This window comes from Andrena cerasifolii, chromosome 10 (assembly GCF_050908995.1).
Source record: "Andrena cerasifolii isolate SP2316 chromosome 10, iyAndCera1_principal, whole genome shotgun sequence".
Taxonomy (NCBI): Eukaryota; Metazoa; Arthropoda; class Insecta; order Hymenoptera; family Andrenidae; genus Andrena; species Andrena cerasifolii.
The window spans coordinates 6,184,896-6,201,343 of record NC_135127.1 but is presented as its reverse complement, the minus strand read 5'-3'; positions in this window follow the sequence as shown (position 1 = coordinate 6,201,343).

Sequence of the window (16,448 nt, the reverse complement as noted above, 5' to 3'; positions counted from 1 at the left end):
CATGTGGATTCAACGTTGGCAATTGCGGTGTAAGTACGCCCAACGAAACGGCATGCATAATGGTTGAAATATCTTTCACCTGGCGCAGGCCAAGTGAAAAGCAGCGGGCTTTCGCTCGGGGTTGCTCGCCTGTCTTTTAAAGACGCGTACGCGAGCGTGCAAGCCGGAGAAATTTACGCGAAACGTGTGCGCGACTCACGGAGGGACGACCTACCCTAAATTTGCGTGTCTCGAGCGGCGCGGCCCGCCTTTTCCCCCCCCTGAAACTTTCAACCCTTCGAGGATAACCCGCGCTGACCTACCCCTACTGATTGACCACCCACCGCCGGATTGACTACCACCTGACCACCTACGTGATTTATGTACGAGCGGCGCACGTAGACGCAGGGGCGTCGAGACCCCTCTTTCCTTCTTAGCCCTTTCGAGAACCACTTGTCCCGCCGCGCGCCGGAGAGAGGGTTGAAAAATTCCCCCCGCGATCATACCCGTGCCGCGGCACACCGCGACGACGCGTACTTTTCGGTGGAAAAACCTGCCACGGACATTCTTCGTCCTCGTAGTTCCTTTAGGGTCACTCGGGGTAATATGCCACTTCTCAATAATTTTTTAAATAATGCACGCATAGCGTTGCACTTGCACTAATTCCGTTCAATTTAGTGTAACTGCTGAGACGACAGTAGATTTTAGCTTTTACCTTCTTTTATTTTCAGTAAATCCTTATGTTATAAAAGTATCATCTTGATCTAATTTCACACTAACTAGAATGCAGATTATACATTTGTCTGAACAGTTTTACAAAAAATCAATAGATTATGATTAAGTATACTAACAAACGAATTCTACAACCTCTCACACATTCGGTAAAATTATGTACTTTGCGGAGAGATTTTCCATCCTTCTTTTTATGGCCTTGAGGAGTAATATGCCACATGTTTGTCGGTGTGATATGCCACAAAATCATACCTTTATAACTTCAAACCGTGCTGCTTGGTCAGAAGAAAGTTTGAAGCAAGCCATTCGAATGGTGAAAGTGGCTCGTACTACAATATAGAACAAATTTTGAGAATGTAGATACTTTTTATGGCGATGCGATTGATGCAGAAAATGACAACTAAGTACTGTGCAACATATGAGCTATATTATTACGATAAAAAAGGATCTAAATGTGACTGGGTAAAACTACTTGTTGCAAAAAGTGGGTCCATGAAGACTGCATAGAGATTGGAGACTGTTTAGTTTGTAAGAAATAGCAATTTTTTTCAAATATATTTTACGTTTCATTGAGTTCAAATATTTGTTATTAAATAGTTTAAAATATTGTTGATTCTCCAAAATTTGAGCGATTAGTTCGCACTTCATAGCTTGTGGCATATTACCTCAGAGCTTGTGGCATATTTACCCACCACTTGGTTAATATGTCACTTTCGAGGACTTTTGTATTTGCACGTTTCCCATTGAACTATAAAAGTGACATTTCTCTACTTATTAGTCAGTACACAGAATTAGTTACACTTTCATATGGTTGTATCTCTTTCCCTGTATCTACTTACACTTGCGAGAAATCGCGCTTCAAAGTTAACTGTGGCATATTCCCCCGAATGACCCTAACTGTTTTTCTCCTTTTCCTTGGATACCGTGGACAGTCGATGAGGCTTTCCTCTTCGGTGAGACGGGTATTTGCGGCGCATGGCCGTACGAGGCACATAATCGGTTTCGCTGAAATTTATTAATTTCATTTGTCGCGCCCGCGGAGGTAACGGGGCAGGGTGGACGGTGGACGGCGCCGAGGAGGTAAAGTTGCTAGCCCCAGCACCGCCTCGCGCCCCTTTCCCCGAGAGTTTCGGTATAATTACCGACACTGCACCGAGAGCAATCCCTGGTGATCTAAAATATCCTTCTCTTAAGTTCCCCGCTAGGTCCACTTAATTCCGCGGAAGTTAATTAAGAACGCGGGCACCGCTCTAAAGTAGCCAATTTAAATTACTTTTACGAGTCCTTGGGCGCGCACCGCTCGCCCCGAAATCCATCGACCGTCCCCGGACCCCCCCGAGAGAGGTATCCTTGGACTTACAGGTGCAGCTCCAGACAGGAAGAACGCTCCGAAGGAGGACTACGTATACCAATACGCGGTCCATTTCCGCGTGGCCCGCCGATCGATCGATCTACTGGAAATTTCAACTTGCAGCGCACGCGATGCCCTGCCGTACAATTGTCCCAGCTAATCAATTCCCCCGAGCGTTCTCTCCTCGACATCAACTGAATCGAATCCGCCTCGATACGAACACGCCCATCCCTCGTGGACAATCAGTTGCAAAAAAGGGGGGAGGTTTCTCTTAAATTAGGCTTCCGAGGACAGGTGAACTTGCAGATAAAATTCGTGCAAAGTTTTCGGAGGTATCCCTCGATCCGCGATGCATACCTGCCCTCAGCTTTTCGGAGGGACATTCCGTGCGAACTCGGACAAATTTCGGAGTGAGTTTTCGTAGATTGCTGAAATTTGAATAGGTTGAAGTCTTTAGTGATATTTAAACGTACCTCAAAGGATTTTTCAAAATTTTGACTTTCAGTTTTTTAAATGGAATGCTATATATTTGATTACCCAATATGAAAGCGACTGTCAAGACAAATTTAACCATATGGTATACTATGACTTTCAAGACCACACAGGGTTAGGAATCAAGTAAATATATTGAACTATCTATCTGGTAGATTGAGTTTCTTCCTTTCATTCCTAACCTTGTGTGGCCTTGAAGGTCATAGTATATCATATGGTTGAATTTGTCTTGATAGTTGCTTTCATATTGGGTAATCAAATATATAGCATTCCATTTAAAAAACTGAAAGTCACCCTCGTTTCAAGGAAAATATTGCGAACCCCAAAAATTGAGACACCGTATTATGTTAGATATAAAAAACAGTAAGAGTTTTCCTCCTTCAGTTTTTTTCAAATACTTACCATTTTCGAGAATCTTGTATAAGAATATCAGGTACAGTCGCTTGGCCGCTGCGAGTACCGCGGTGCTGGGCGACGCAGCGTCAACTTTCGGCAATTTATACAGGGCCAATTTTAAAATGTCCATATTTTTGACAATTTGTCCATCAAGGGGAAGGATAGAACTATATTCTCCTTTTCTCAGATTTTTAAAATCGCGCCCGATGTTAAAAACCTGCATTTGTTTAAAATAATTGCACAAAAATGGTTCAACTTTTTTTTATAAACTGAAATAATTTTTTTTTAAAACTTCAATGTCTTCTCTATAATCACCGTAAAGCTCACCTCCATCCGTTTACTACTTCCATAGCTATAATGTATTGAAAAAAAGTTAGCACTTAACTTGAAACAGCTGTAAAATCGCCATTTTTCAAAATTTCGAAAAACCCTTTTCGGTACGTTGAAATATCACTAAAGCCTAAAACACACTCAAATTTCAGCAATCTACGAAAACTTACCCCGAAATCTGTCCGAGGTCGCATGGAATGTCCCCGGAGCGACACTCGCACCCCCGGCCACCCCTCTGCGCGCCTTTATCCGTGCCACTAAATTACTACCGGCTGCCTGCGAAATTGCTTTCGTACCTACGTAAAAGAAAAGCGCGGTCCGCGACGGTCGATACCGGGCCGAAAAAGGGGAGGGTCGCATGCGTCTACGCGCGAGCCTCGGCTTACGCACCCGACTTCCTCTGAGAAACGAGGCCGGAAGAAAAGGACCGGTGCCGAGCTTCCGCCTGGATCCTGTGCACCCCTTTGGCTTCTTTACCCGCGGAACGCTTCCGAGCACCCCAAGATGGGAACCTCGGGCCGAGACGCGTGGAAAGGCGGATCGTTTAGCGGCGGGCCCACGTATTATTGGCATTAAACCGCGATTGCGTCGTTACGGGCGGGAAAGGGTGGCCGGGGCGGAAGCGTTGGCCGCTTTAATTATCCGGGGACGGTTGCTCGCGCGACAGACAATCTGGCCGCGGCCGGAATTACTTGGGATTAGCGAATTTTTCCGACCTGCTGGCGAGGACAAGATACATTTTTGAGCGACGACGGGACGTCGGCCCTCATTAAAAGTCCCTTAACAAAACTCATTAGCGAATTTCGCTTCGGGGAATGGGTTACGACAACGGCGCTCGCCGTCCTATCCGTAAGTTTGTTCGGAAAGCACGTCGCGTTATGTGTACAGGGCTTTTTGTTTTTCGAATTCGCCGGATGGCAAAAAACGTTTCAGCGTCCGATCCAAACGACCGCCACTCGCGAATTATATAATACACGATCAGCAAGCGCAGTCGTCGCAGCCTGGCGCGCGGCGCGCTCGTTGGCAACTTTGTTCTCTGGCTCCGGCTCGCTCCCTTCGATGTCTCTCCAGCCGTGGCGTGCTCCACAAAGGGACTGTAAGTACTTGTTGCTCTCTCGAAATACACGGAATCGTAATTCCCTCTCTCGTCGCTTTTGTCCCTCTCCCACAGACCGCGTCCCGTTCAGCGCGCCTCCGCGATTTCGAAAATCCCGATATCCGCGCTCCAACGATCCGCGTCGCGGAGATATCACCTGGTGAGAGTTCGATCGATCCGTTTAGCGTTATCGATCGTCGATGAGGTGCTGGTCGGTGTTCGAATTTCACACCGCTAACCTTGCCGTTCCTCCTGAGCTGATGTTTTCAAGGTACGGATCGTCAACGTTGTCCTTTTGCCGGTGGACGCATCCTAGGGCTCGCCAGACAGTTACATATCTTGATGTATAAAGCAGAAAGCTTTAAATATGTTTGTGTGTTTGTCTGTCGCCTAAAAACTTCCGAACGATAAACTCTGGGATCATAAAATGTGCCTCAGCTCGTTATGGTTGACTAATCCAGATGAATGTGACTATTTAAAAAAAATATTTAAATAGTTAAAAAATTGAAAAAAAAAATTAAATAGTAAATTTTTTTTTATTATTAGATCATAATCTAAATTTCGGGCGAAGCTGAGTATTAAAGCTAGTTATGTATAAGGGAAAGCGGGGTAATTTCGGCCAGTGGGTAATTCCTGTCACTTTTATTTCTTAAAACCAAAAACGCGTTACTTGACTCTGTATGATACTGCCACTTGTTAATGATGCGGCTAGCTAATATTCATCGTTTCCATGACTATAGCAGTATTTGGTGGTAACAAATCCGTGAGTGTTCAATCCGCAACGTAACCTTATAACAGTGGTCCATTTTTAAGCAAAGTAAATTAGTACTTGGAATATATATAAACTATTAATATTAATCTCATTAAATAGAAAATTTTTCCTACTTTCAAACTCAGATTTGGTTTTTGGTGATATGTAAATTCAATTTAATGCATTAGTTCAAGTATCTGAACATGTGTTGTGGAGTTAGACCGGCCAAAATTGAAGGGTATCTAATTCCAGACAACTTTTAACACTGTTTTTTTCTGGCGTAGAAGCCACTGACATACAAAAGAATTACGAATAAGGCAGAATAGAGCCAGGAATATTTCTTAACACGCTTTCACTTAAAAAAAACACACAAAAGAGAGGTAAAAGGAAACTGAGAAAGAAAAAACTAAATTTTGAGTCAAGCATGTGGTCCAGGGGCACATGAAGAATGTTCAGGATGGAATATCCCCGAAGAATACATTTGTGACTCATGTGGTAATTAATTTTAAAACAAAAAATAACAATTTTTTTATTAATTTAACAGTTCTCTCGCTTCTTTTATAAAGAAAAATCATTTGATCAAATGACCATTTTTGTGTTATTGCTTCCAATTTTGTTACAACGTAAATTTATGCTTTCTCGGTCATACTAATACAGCCTGGACACTTGAAACTATGAATTAATATAAAAAAACTCAGAACTGCGCAACTTCCTCAAATTTTATAGCATTTCTTGCTTGTGTATCCGGAATTACCTCGCTTTCCCCTATGCATACCTATGCCTGTGGTCCTGAAAAATGTTGCCCCCGCCCTATGCAACCGTGTCGTACGACAACGCGCGTGTATTACGCCCCGAAGACACCCGGCGCAAAGTTGGCCGTACAGCGTACAACCGAACCGAGTTCCCCCTAGGTGTTCGTCCTCTTTGCCTCCTCTTTTTTCATCCCCGTAGCACAGACATCCTCGTGTCCGTAGCATCTGCGCGTCCACGAACAACGCTGGCCACCTAGATGCATCTCCATCGCGAAATTGATCAGCCCCCCATTCTCTCTCCCCCGTCCAGCGTTCCCCAGAGAACATCCCCCGGAAACTTGGCGTAGCGCGTACAACGGAAGCGAACTGCCCCGATGCTACCCACCGCCCACTCCACCCGCAGGACAGGCAGAGACAGGGAGGAGGGAGTGAAAGAGGAAAAGAAAACGTGGCAGGGTGCGTGGAGGGTGAGGCGGCAACGGGCGGCGGCGATAGCAATGGCCACGGTAGCCGTGACGGTCCTCGCGGAAAATTCATCCCTTAAGAAAATACAGGCAATAACCTCCGGATCCTCCTCATCGGTGGCGCACGGCTGCGAGAGGCGGTGGAAGGAGGGAGGACGGTGGGAGAGAGGCGGAGGGAGAGGGAGGGCTACGGCGCGGGGATCGGAGGCGAAGTTGGATGGGACAAGGAGATGGGGATGGGTGGTTGGACGGTTCGGGGGTGGCAAGGTATGGCAAAGACGTTGCTGCGTAGAAGATCGGAAGGTTGCGGGAGCAGGACGGCGCGGAGGGTGGTGAAGAGGGTCGGAGGGTCGGTGGGCCGGAGGGACGGAGGCGCTGGGGGTGCTGGGGGTGTTGGAGGGTGTGAGAAGGGGGGGCAGTGAAGGAAGGAGAACGAAGCCGTCGGCGTCTAGGCGCGGAGCGGAGAGGAGCAGGGCGCGGCGGGTTGGGCGGCGGGCGGGGGAGGAAAAGGTGAAGGTGGAGAACTCGGAAGGGGCGGTGGGTTAAAGGTAGCGGGCCAGAGCCTCACTTTATTTTTATGCAGTTATTGATCTCCGTAGAACCCGACACCCGCCGTGCCCACCCTTCTTCCTCCACCTCTTCCTACGCCATCTCCTCGGCCTCAACCTCCTGCCGCCGCGCCTCTTGCCGCCTTCTGCCGAGCCACCCTCTCGCCCTTCGCGAGAGCTAGCCTGCCGGCGAGTAACTAGCTTATCAAAAAATGGGCGTTGCCGCCTCTCACTGTCTCGTTCACTCTCCTTCTCTCGACCCCGCGCTCCTCCGCCACCTCTATCGGCCCTGTCGTCCTCTCTCTCTCTCTCTCCTCTTCTCTCTTCTCTCCTCTCCTCTCCTCTCCTCTCTCTCTCCCTCTCTCTCACCACACGCAGCCCGTCTCCATCTTATCCGCGAGCGGAGCGGAGCGCGCGCGCTCCTCTTCCCTCCAGCTTTCTCTTTCTTCTCTCGCATCGCATCGGTCGCTTCCTCGGTCGTTCTCTCGCCTCCTCCCGCGTATCCGCTCTTTCCACCTTTCTCCGCGTCTCTGTCTCTTCCTTCCTCGTGCGGCCCTGTTGGCCCCTTGCCGCGCGCATCCTCTCCCGAGGCCAAGGCCCTTTCTCTTCCTCCGCGTCGTCCCACAGTGGCGAAATTTCGCGATTTTATGGTCAAAACCACAAAAATAAATTTTTCAATTCGACAAGATAAATGCAAATGTCAATCGAACAACTAATATCAGTATCAAGTGCCACCAATTTTATTGTTAAATGTTTTAATACAAAGCTCGTATAGACTCGCAAATGTTTATGTTCGTGTGAGGTTAGACCGATCGCAAAGAATTAATCTAGATTTTCAAGTTGCTTCAAACACTTATATCGTGTTATCCAAAGATCTGAAAATAATTTCAAGGCATAGACTCAATTCCTGGTGGTGCGTAACATATATTTTTGTCCTCAAAATAATTATGTTTCGGTTTTTAATACGAAATTGATACAATTTTTAAAGTAGTGTTTTAGAAATAATCTTTCCATGTAAGAATCAATTTTCAATACATAAAATAGTTATCAATCCCATAATATCCTGTAATGATTTTAATAATTCCTAATAGTTGCTAATCTTGTAATTATATGCATTTTCTTAAACACGACCCAGTGCGTCTTGTCTAACATACGACATAACTGTGACCGAGACTGGTTCACTGTTCACTGCTGCACTGTAGCAGAGGCATGCTCTAACAAAGAAAAAAGTGTATAAATGTAAATAGTAAAAAAATCTTTATCGTTCTTAATTTTTGTAAATGCTGTTTTCGGATAATTTAGTTTCTCATATAATAGAGCGTAAAACTTCCAAACTTTAGATATTAAATATAAGTTTTGAGGTTTCGACCACGAAAATAGATATATTTCTTCAATTCACATTTGCATTAAATTTGTAAAATTCAAAATTTTCATTTCTATACTTTCGGCCATATAATCGCAAAATTTACGCACTGTGCGGCGATCCGACGGAGGACCGAAGGGGGACACGCGGAGAGCCGGAGCGGAGAGAGAGCCTTGTGTCTGCCGAATCGGGCCGCCTCTCCTTCTCTTGCAGGGTGTGTCCTCGTGGCTTCTTCGATTTAGGGTAGGTTCGGGACTGACCGAACGAACCGCTTCGCCCCTCGGGCTCGTTATACCTCGTTGTTTCTTGCAGTTTCGCGCTACCCTGCCTGCACCTCCCGCACCTCTCGCCCCGGTCCGTTCGGCTTCGACCCTCTCGCCGTTGCTCTCGTTATCCCGCGAAGACTGGCCACGTGCGCGCGTGTTCACCCGTACACGTTCACGCTCGAACATGCGTTACACGGCGTACCGGCCGGCTGCGCGTTTATATGCGACGAACCCGATCGATGTCTATGCCCCATCCCCCACGGCGAGCCGCGCTCTCTCCAACCCTCTTGGTCCTTAATTACGCGAGAGGGACGAGTTACTCTTTTTTTCTCTCGCTCGCCCCGGACGAGGCTGGGGATGACGGGCGGAAAGGCGACTCGCGCGAGACCGAACGGGTTCGATATACGTATCGTCGCCCATCGCTGGAGCCTCGCCGAAATTACCAAGTCCCTGTCTCCCATCTCCCGTGCGCCCAGCTTCTTGCAACCTGTGAATCCGAGGCTCGGGGCGCAAGGAGCGTCGCGACGCTCGTACCGGAATGATTCGGCGCGACGTTTCCCTCGAAATTGGGTCGTTCGATGACAACGAAACGACGGGGTGGCAGGTAGCAGCGATTTCCGCCGGCGGTGATTATTCCGCTCGAACGAGATCGTTCGCCAGACAGCGCCTCGACGGGCTCGACGCGCCGGACGGGTTCGACGTGCTTCCGTCACGACTTCCCGCGACTTCGATTGCGCGAATCGTGGATCCTCGAAGAAGCCCAACTTGGGAATGGGACTCGAGGGGCTGCGGGGGTGGTCATAGCGTCGTAAATTTCAGCGAAAGCAGCGACACTTCCGCAGGACCTGCTGGCTCGAGATAAAGGAGGATTAACGTTAGCGTTGCTCCCCGAATCCTTCGCAGCATCTCTTTTCGTACAGGTTTTCTATTAGCCGGGAACAGTGGTGGTGCGCTTCCGACAGGTGTCTCGAAGGAAACGTAGGCGGGGGAGGCTGCAGCGTAAGTGGCTCGATCGACTGCTACGAGGGCGATGACGAGAGAGGAACGTCCCGGAATCCGAAGTAACGGTACGCGCAATCAATAAAAAGGAACGCGAAACATCCGTCTCGTCCCTTCTCGTTGTAGAACCCCGTGTTTTCCACCCCTCGGCTACGTCGGCGAAGGGTCAATGTCCGATCACGTGGTAAAAAGGGCGAAAAGCGTTTCCCGAAGAGAAAGGACCCCAGGGCGGGGGAGGATAAAGCGAGGGCGAAAGAGAGAGAGAGAGAGAGACCCTGCGAAGGCAGGCGGCCGAAAACGTGGCAGCATCGTCCGGGCCGTCCGCGTTGCAACAGGCATCTGTTGCGATAGAAGATGCGATAGATATCGTGCCGCTAACATCTACACGCGCCTCTCCCGCACACCTACGTGCCCCGTTTCGTACACCGTGGCACCCACGCGCACCCACACGTACCCGCGCTGGCCACGAGTTTACCTTTCCGCGCGAGAATACCCTCGGATTCCCCAGTTCGAGCCGTGCGAAAACTGCCACCTGCGAGTCTCATCTTATTATCCACCTATCATCGACGATCCTGGATCGTCGATGGATGCACGCTCCCGAACGGCTTGGGATCGCGTAAACGACGCCGCGCCACGCGGACGGGTAGCAGAATAGCACAGCGCGCACTCGTTCCCGGACATATTCGCGTTACCGTCAACACACCGTTCGTTACGTCCATTCCATGTTATAATCGAAGTGTATGGGCGAGCGTGGGCGAAACGACAAAGCAAAATATTTACCGAGCGCCGCGGGAAGAGCTAATTAAATAGACCACGATTTACGGGCAGAGCCTCGCTATTTTCGCGTCGTTTTTCGCGACGCGTAAAATCGACCGGTGTCAAAGCGCATCGCCGCGCTACACTTTTCGTTTAATTAAATCGTAACGAGGTCCGAGACGCGTAAGACTACATTTCGCGCGTTACGCGAGTCGACTACCCCTCCCACTCTCCCCAGCGTCCGCGCTTTTTCAAACGATTTTATGCGGCTTCGATCCTCTGTTTGTTGTGTGTTTGTTCGCGCGAATGGTTCAAAGCTGGCAACTCTAATTTAACCCACTTCCAACTATCCAATTGTCTTGAAACTTTGCAGCTGTGCGTAGTTTGGATGACAATACGATATTTAAAAAAAAGAAAAATAACCCCCAGCGGGTGAAAAATTACCCATTCATCAATGAATATAACTCAGAACCACGAATCGAAACGACTTGAAATCAGCCACTCGCGTTCTTTACGAAAACGACAAAAGCCTAGTCGCATCGCAATACACAATTTATCGAGAAATGATCCGTCATGTGTGTTCGAACAGTAAAACTAAAACTCTGCAGGCGCTCGTAGTATATCACCGTCGAAATTGTAGTGCAAGAAAAGAATTATTTTTTAGTGACTGTTGCACTACAGCGTTTAAGCAAACTGTTAAACAGTATGCAGCAATAAAAGATATTTGTAAAGCAGTCTGAGCTGTGAAATGTAAATCCGCAAACACTAAGAACTAGAAAATAAAAAATATATAAAAACAAAATTTTATGTTAAACGATTTTATTAAAATTGTAGTAAAAATTAAATTAAACTGCACTAAAAACTAAAATATATTTCTTTTCTTTTACTTCAATTTTATTGCTTTAAATAAAATCGTGGGGCACGATATTTCATAACAGAATAAGAATCACTACTTCAGCTTCTGATTGCACATGGTGCCCCACGATTTTATGTAAACTGTTATTAACACCATCAAAATTGAAGTACAAGAAAATAATTATTTTTTTGTTTTTAGTGCATTTTAATTTAGTTGTTACTAAATTTTTGATAAAATCGTTTAACATAAATTTATTTTGTATATATATTTTTTTCTGCGTCTCTTTTAATATCCCGCCGCGTGGTGCCACCGCGTCGCACCTTTCGATCGGTTATCGAACTTGACTCGCCCTGAACATCGGTCACAACCATGTCACCGACGAGAATAGTAATTGTTTACATAATGCGAAGGAAAACCTAGGCCTTCATCGCCGCGCCTCCAAGGTTCGTTCAGCAAAATTCGAGAGCGCTGTTTTTATTTCAAACCGACACCCACCGGCGCCGGTATAAGCTCCGAGCGGAGGATGATCGGCAATATTCCGCGCACGCGACGAAATCCCGTCATCCGCCGAATCGTTGGTCGGAAAATAGGCGTGGACGCCACGAAAAAACGTGCCAGCCCATCCGTGGAAAATTGTCCGAGCGGAATTGTCTCTCTGCGGGCGCCGGAGGGGGTGGAGGGTGCGCGGGCGTCGGGAGGGGAGGGCGAGGGTGGAGGGAAGAGAAACAAGCAGCGAACATGACAAACAGACTGACGTGCACTCGCTGAAAGCATGAAAGAATAAACGAATAAAACTAGTATATTAAGGACGATAAATCCGTTTTTCTCCTCGTTTTTCCACCGCATCGGGTAATTAAAAGTGCTCGTCCGGCGGGATTAAACGCAAACCGTACCAAGTTCCGCGACGACGTTGATAGAAAAACGCCCGGCTTTGTTTCGCTGAAACGGTAATTAATACGAGGACAAATGATCCGGGGAATCGTCGGGGGACGCGGTTCCAGCGGGTCGCGCCGGCGAGGCAAGCCCGAAAGCCGCGACTCCCTCGGCCAAGCGAAGCTGGTCTACTTCGCGCCGAAGTTGCACGGTGTATCGAGCGAGGACGGACGCTGAAAATAGGGCCGACGCCGGCGTCTAGCTTCTGACTTTCTGCTCTATTGTGCCGGGCACACCACCTGTAGAGAGAGGGACAGGGGAGCTGGGACAACCTTGGGCAGTGTGGCGGTATCGATCTCTATCCTAATGACCAACCGACGAAAGTGGTGTATGGCCAACGACGGGCGCCAGAAGTTCGCCGGAGCAGCGCCGAAAAGCGGAGAAACCTCGGTGGACGCTTAAACTGCAGGTTCCGCGAGGTGTCGGCGGACGCCTTGGCGCTTCGCGCCGCTGAAAATCTGCACTATGCATTATGTAGAGCGCGGTACACCTGTTGTGCCGGTGTTCCTCGGAGGGCGGGATCTACTCGGCGAGCTAAGTAAGCAGCACATTCCTGCCGCGCTTCTTGGGGTAACGAAAGCCCGGCGGAAACGCGGAATGCCAAGTAGCTCGGGTAGAACCAGACCGATTCGGCTGGAAAGTTACACGGGGGTTGGCATCGAATTACGACGATAATTACGTGTATTAAAATTCATTGCCTGTCGGACTACGCTTTCTGCAATTTACGCGAGCCCCTTGGATTCGTTCGGCTTTTCCAAGCAGTTACGGCGGAATCGAAGTCGATCGCGCTGTTTCTTTCCTAAAAATTCCCCAAGCGGAATCGTCTCTAACCCACGACTTCAGGATGATAGGGGAGACGCGGGGCAAGTTGATACAGGCGAATTATCTCGACACCGTATATATGTAGCTCCATTTCAGCGAGATATGCGAAGATTGTTGTCCAATTCTTTCCTACGATCCAGCGTACGTGCGTGTACATTGACGTTAACAATCATTTTTTAACTGTTTTAAAAAAGTAAGTTGTTTTGATACATCCGATTTGACCGTCAAAATAGCATTTTTTCATTCATTTTGTATGTATTTTCTCAAGTTTCTGCTTACTGTATATCAAAGAGGAAGGATCAAAGTATACTTTGGCATATTTGTTATTAGTAATTAATTAAAATACAAAATGAGAAAATTGAAAAGAGAATAACGTATCAACTAGCCCCGCAGAGGGGTAAATTGATACATTTTACCTTCGTCCAAATAACATTTTTCACTCATTCTGTATGTATTTTCTCAACTTTTCATTTACAATATATTAAAGAGGAAGGACCAAAGTATATTTTAGCATATTTATTATCAAGTAATTAATTCAAACCAAACTGAAATACATTGAAAACTGAAAAACGTATCAACTAGCCCCGGTCTCCCTACTGTAGGAATAGGTTTCGTAATTCCAATATGTCCGAGAGCCACCGAAAAAATGGGCCTCGGGGTGATTTCGGGTCCTCTCTGCGATACTGGGCAGTTGCTTTACCAATGTCACCAAAACCGACTCTTCGAGGTCTCTTATTCCGGGCTCCCTCTTCTGGGGACTGCTGATCCTACGCTGTTTCCAACGAAATTCCTAATGCCATCCGAATGCTCTGTGCATCTATTGCCGCGTCAGAGTCTCGCGTTATATTCCCTATTGATCTCGCTCGTGAAAGGGCCACGTAGCGGGACCGAACCCGTCCACCTAGCGAAGCAACAAGAAGTTTGACGAAATCGAGATTCGACGCGCGAGCCACCCGCGTCGCTATGTACACAAGACACACGAGCATCGTCGACACGGTGTAGTGTTATCATAACCTAGTAACGCCAAATATTGATTTTGACACGTACACGTGACGAGCTGCTAGGCGTTCGTATATAAACGCGGAGCGAGACAGAGCGGCCCGGGGCGGAGAGCGAGACGAACGCGGAGATATTTAAGCGTTCATATTCGTCCCCGCACACGTCTTCGCGACTCTGCGCCGCGTACATCGCGTGCACGTGTGCCCCCGTGCATGTGCCGGCGTGTTCGTGCGCGCGCGGCGTGCACTGCCACGTGGGGGGACACGCACACCAAACACCTACGGTCGCACACACGTGGCGCGAGAAATCATTCCAATGCCTGTCGATTCACGACAAACCGTCGTCGTGTTCGCGTCAAATTCATCCACCCACACCGTCGAAAATCCGCGATCGCGCGTACGCGTGGGTGTCGGCGCGACAGCAGTCCACGCTCCTATCGAGTGTTACAAAACGGCCGGCCGAAAGACTGTCGTCGACGATGGTAATTGGAGACTTTTCGGGGAAACGGCATTTCAACGGGTCACCGTGACTCACCGAGTATTTTTATTCTCGACGTGCCACGAACCGTGGTCGGCAGGAAAAGGAAGCTTCGGGTCACTTTGGCTATAAAGATGAATGGGTATCGTCTGCTGCTGTCGTGATTCGTTCGGCGTTTGTTAAATGTATATTAACTACGGTTTATCGTTCGCCGGCGAATACGTCGTAGCCATTCAGCTTTCCAGACGATGTTTTCGCATTCGGTTAGTACGCCTTCATATACGCCATGTAAAAGGAGGTCATGGTACAACCAAATAGCAGTAATAACACAACTATAAGTCCGCTCCACCACCAGCCTGTTCTAAAACGTGGATTCATAGAAAACCAACCGGCGAGGATGTAAACGACATCTGTTCTAATCTTACCAACCAGCGAAACATTTATGTGCAAACTTCTGCATCACCTGTGCGTGAAGTGCATCAATCCGCGGTAAGTATGCGAGTGGGGAATATCGCTTTATCGTCGGTTAGCTCTTTTCTGTTTTACCAGCCTGATATCGACAGGAGATCTGCTTTACCAACTGGTGCGATTTTTTAGTCTGTGTTTTGATACTTTTTTTTATATCCGTAATTGATAATCGGGCGAAACTTCCGAAAACCGGTCAAACCCGATTGGGCTGAAATTTTGCAAATAGCTTCATTTTGCATAAAAATAACGTTTGCGAGAAGGATTTTTGGCGACTCGAATTTTTTTTTTACCATTTCAATGCCGTTCCCTACCTTACCGACAGAGTCGAGAATAGGATACAACAGTTATTCAGTGCATTCTCCTTATTATTCTCCTGTATATACATATTTAATATCGTTCAATAATGTTGAGAATGCATTGAAGCTTGGCCCCGTGTAAACTCACATCGGTTCGCTACCATGCTTTACGCGCCCGCGAGCGGGCGCGCGCCCCCCGCCCCAAACTAGCCCAAAACCAATACTAATACCCAGTATCAAGCTGATATCTCTTTCTAAGTTGATCTCTGTTTTATAGATTTTAGGAGATTAATAAGGAGAATGCACTGAATAACTGTTGAATCCGATTCTCCGCTCTGTCGGTAAGATAGAGAATGACATTGAAATGGTAAAAAAAAAATTTTCGAGTCGCCAAAAATCCTTCTCGCAAACGTTATTTTTATGCAAAATGAAGCTATTTGCAAAATTTCAGCCCAATCGGGTTTGACCGGTTTTCGGAAGTATAGCCGATAATCGTTCTTGTTTTGCACACCTGCCGAAGGTTGTTGAGTTATTTCTACGCTTATCATTTTATTAGAGTTTCCTGCCTTAACCGGTGACGTTGACTTTAACCGTTAGTGTAAGTGTACACTTCGCCGCTAGATGGCGGGACAAATCCGACTTGAGTCTGAAAATGTCAATATTTTCGAGACAACTCGACAAGTGTAATCTCCTTTCCATACGTAACAAGCAAATAACAACGTGCTCGATAGGTTATTAAAATTTATTTTTACAATACGTTACGGAATATTCGTCGAACTCTGGCCGCGTTACAATTGCTAATTTGTCGTGGGGAAAACAACGATGTCGGTTGGGCGGAAATGACGGTGGTTTGCGAGGGAAAACGATATATTTTTAGCAAAAGTTCGTAGTAGTCTCGTTACACGTGCAAAATCTCGAAAAATTTACGCGTAATGTTTGCACAGATTTATCTTAGAGTTGTGTACTAGCGATAAATTGTTCGGTCCAATAGAATAATGCAAGTAATCGTTGGCGATAAAGCCTGGACTCGGCATGAATCCGCGAAAAATGTAACCGCCATTTTAAAGCGTTCAAACACCCGTGGCGGCACAACGTTCCGACGTGTCATGAGTAAATACATTTTCCAGATCGAAATAAAAGAATGTAAACGCGCCGATGGGTCGGGAAAATTTTTTAATATTTTTCCATGGTCGATGCGAAATAAATTTATATGGCATTTTACCGAGAAATCTGTGTTGTAACGAACCTGCCAGCTTGGGTACATTCACTGCTGAAAGTGCTCGTGTCAGGGACGTCGCGAGGTTTAGCTGGACGCTTCGGAT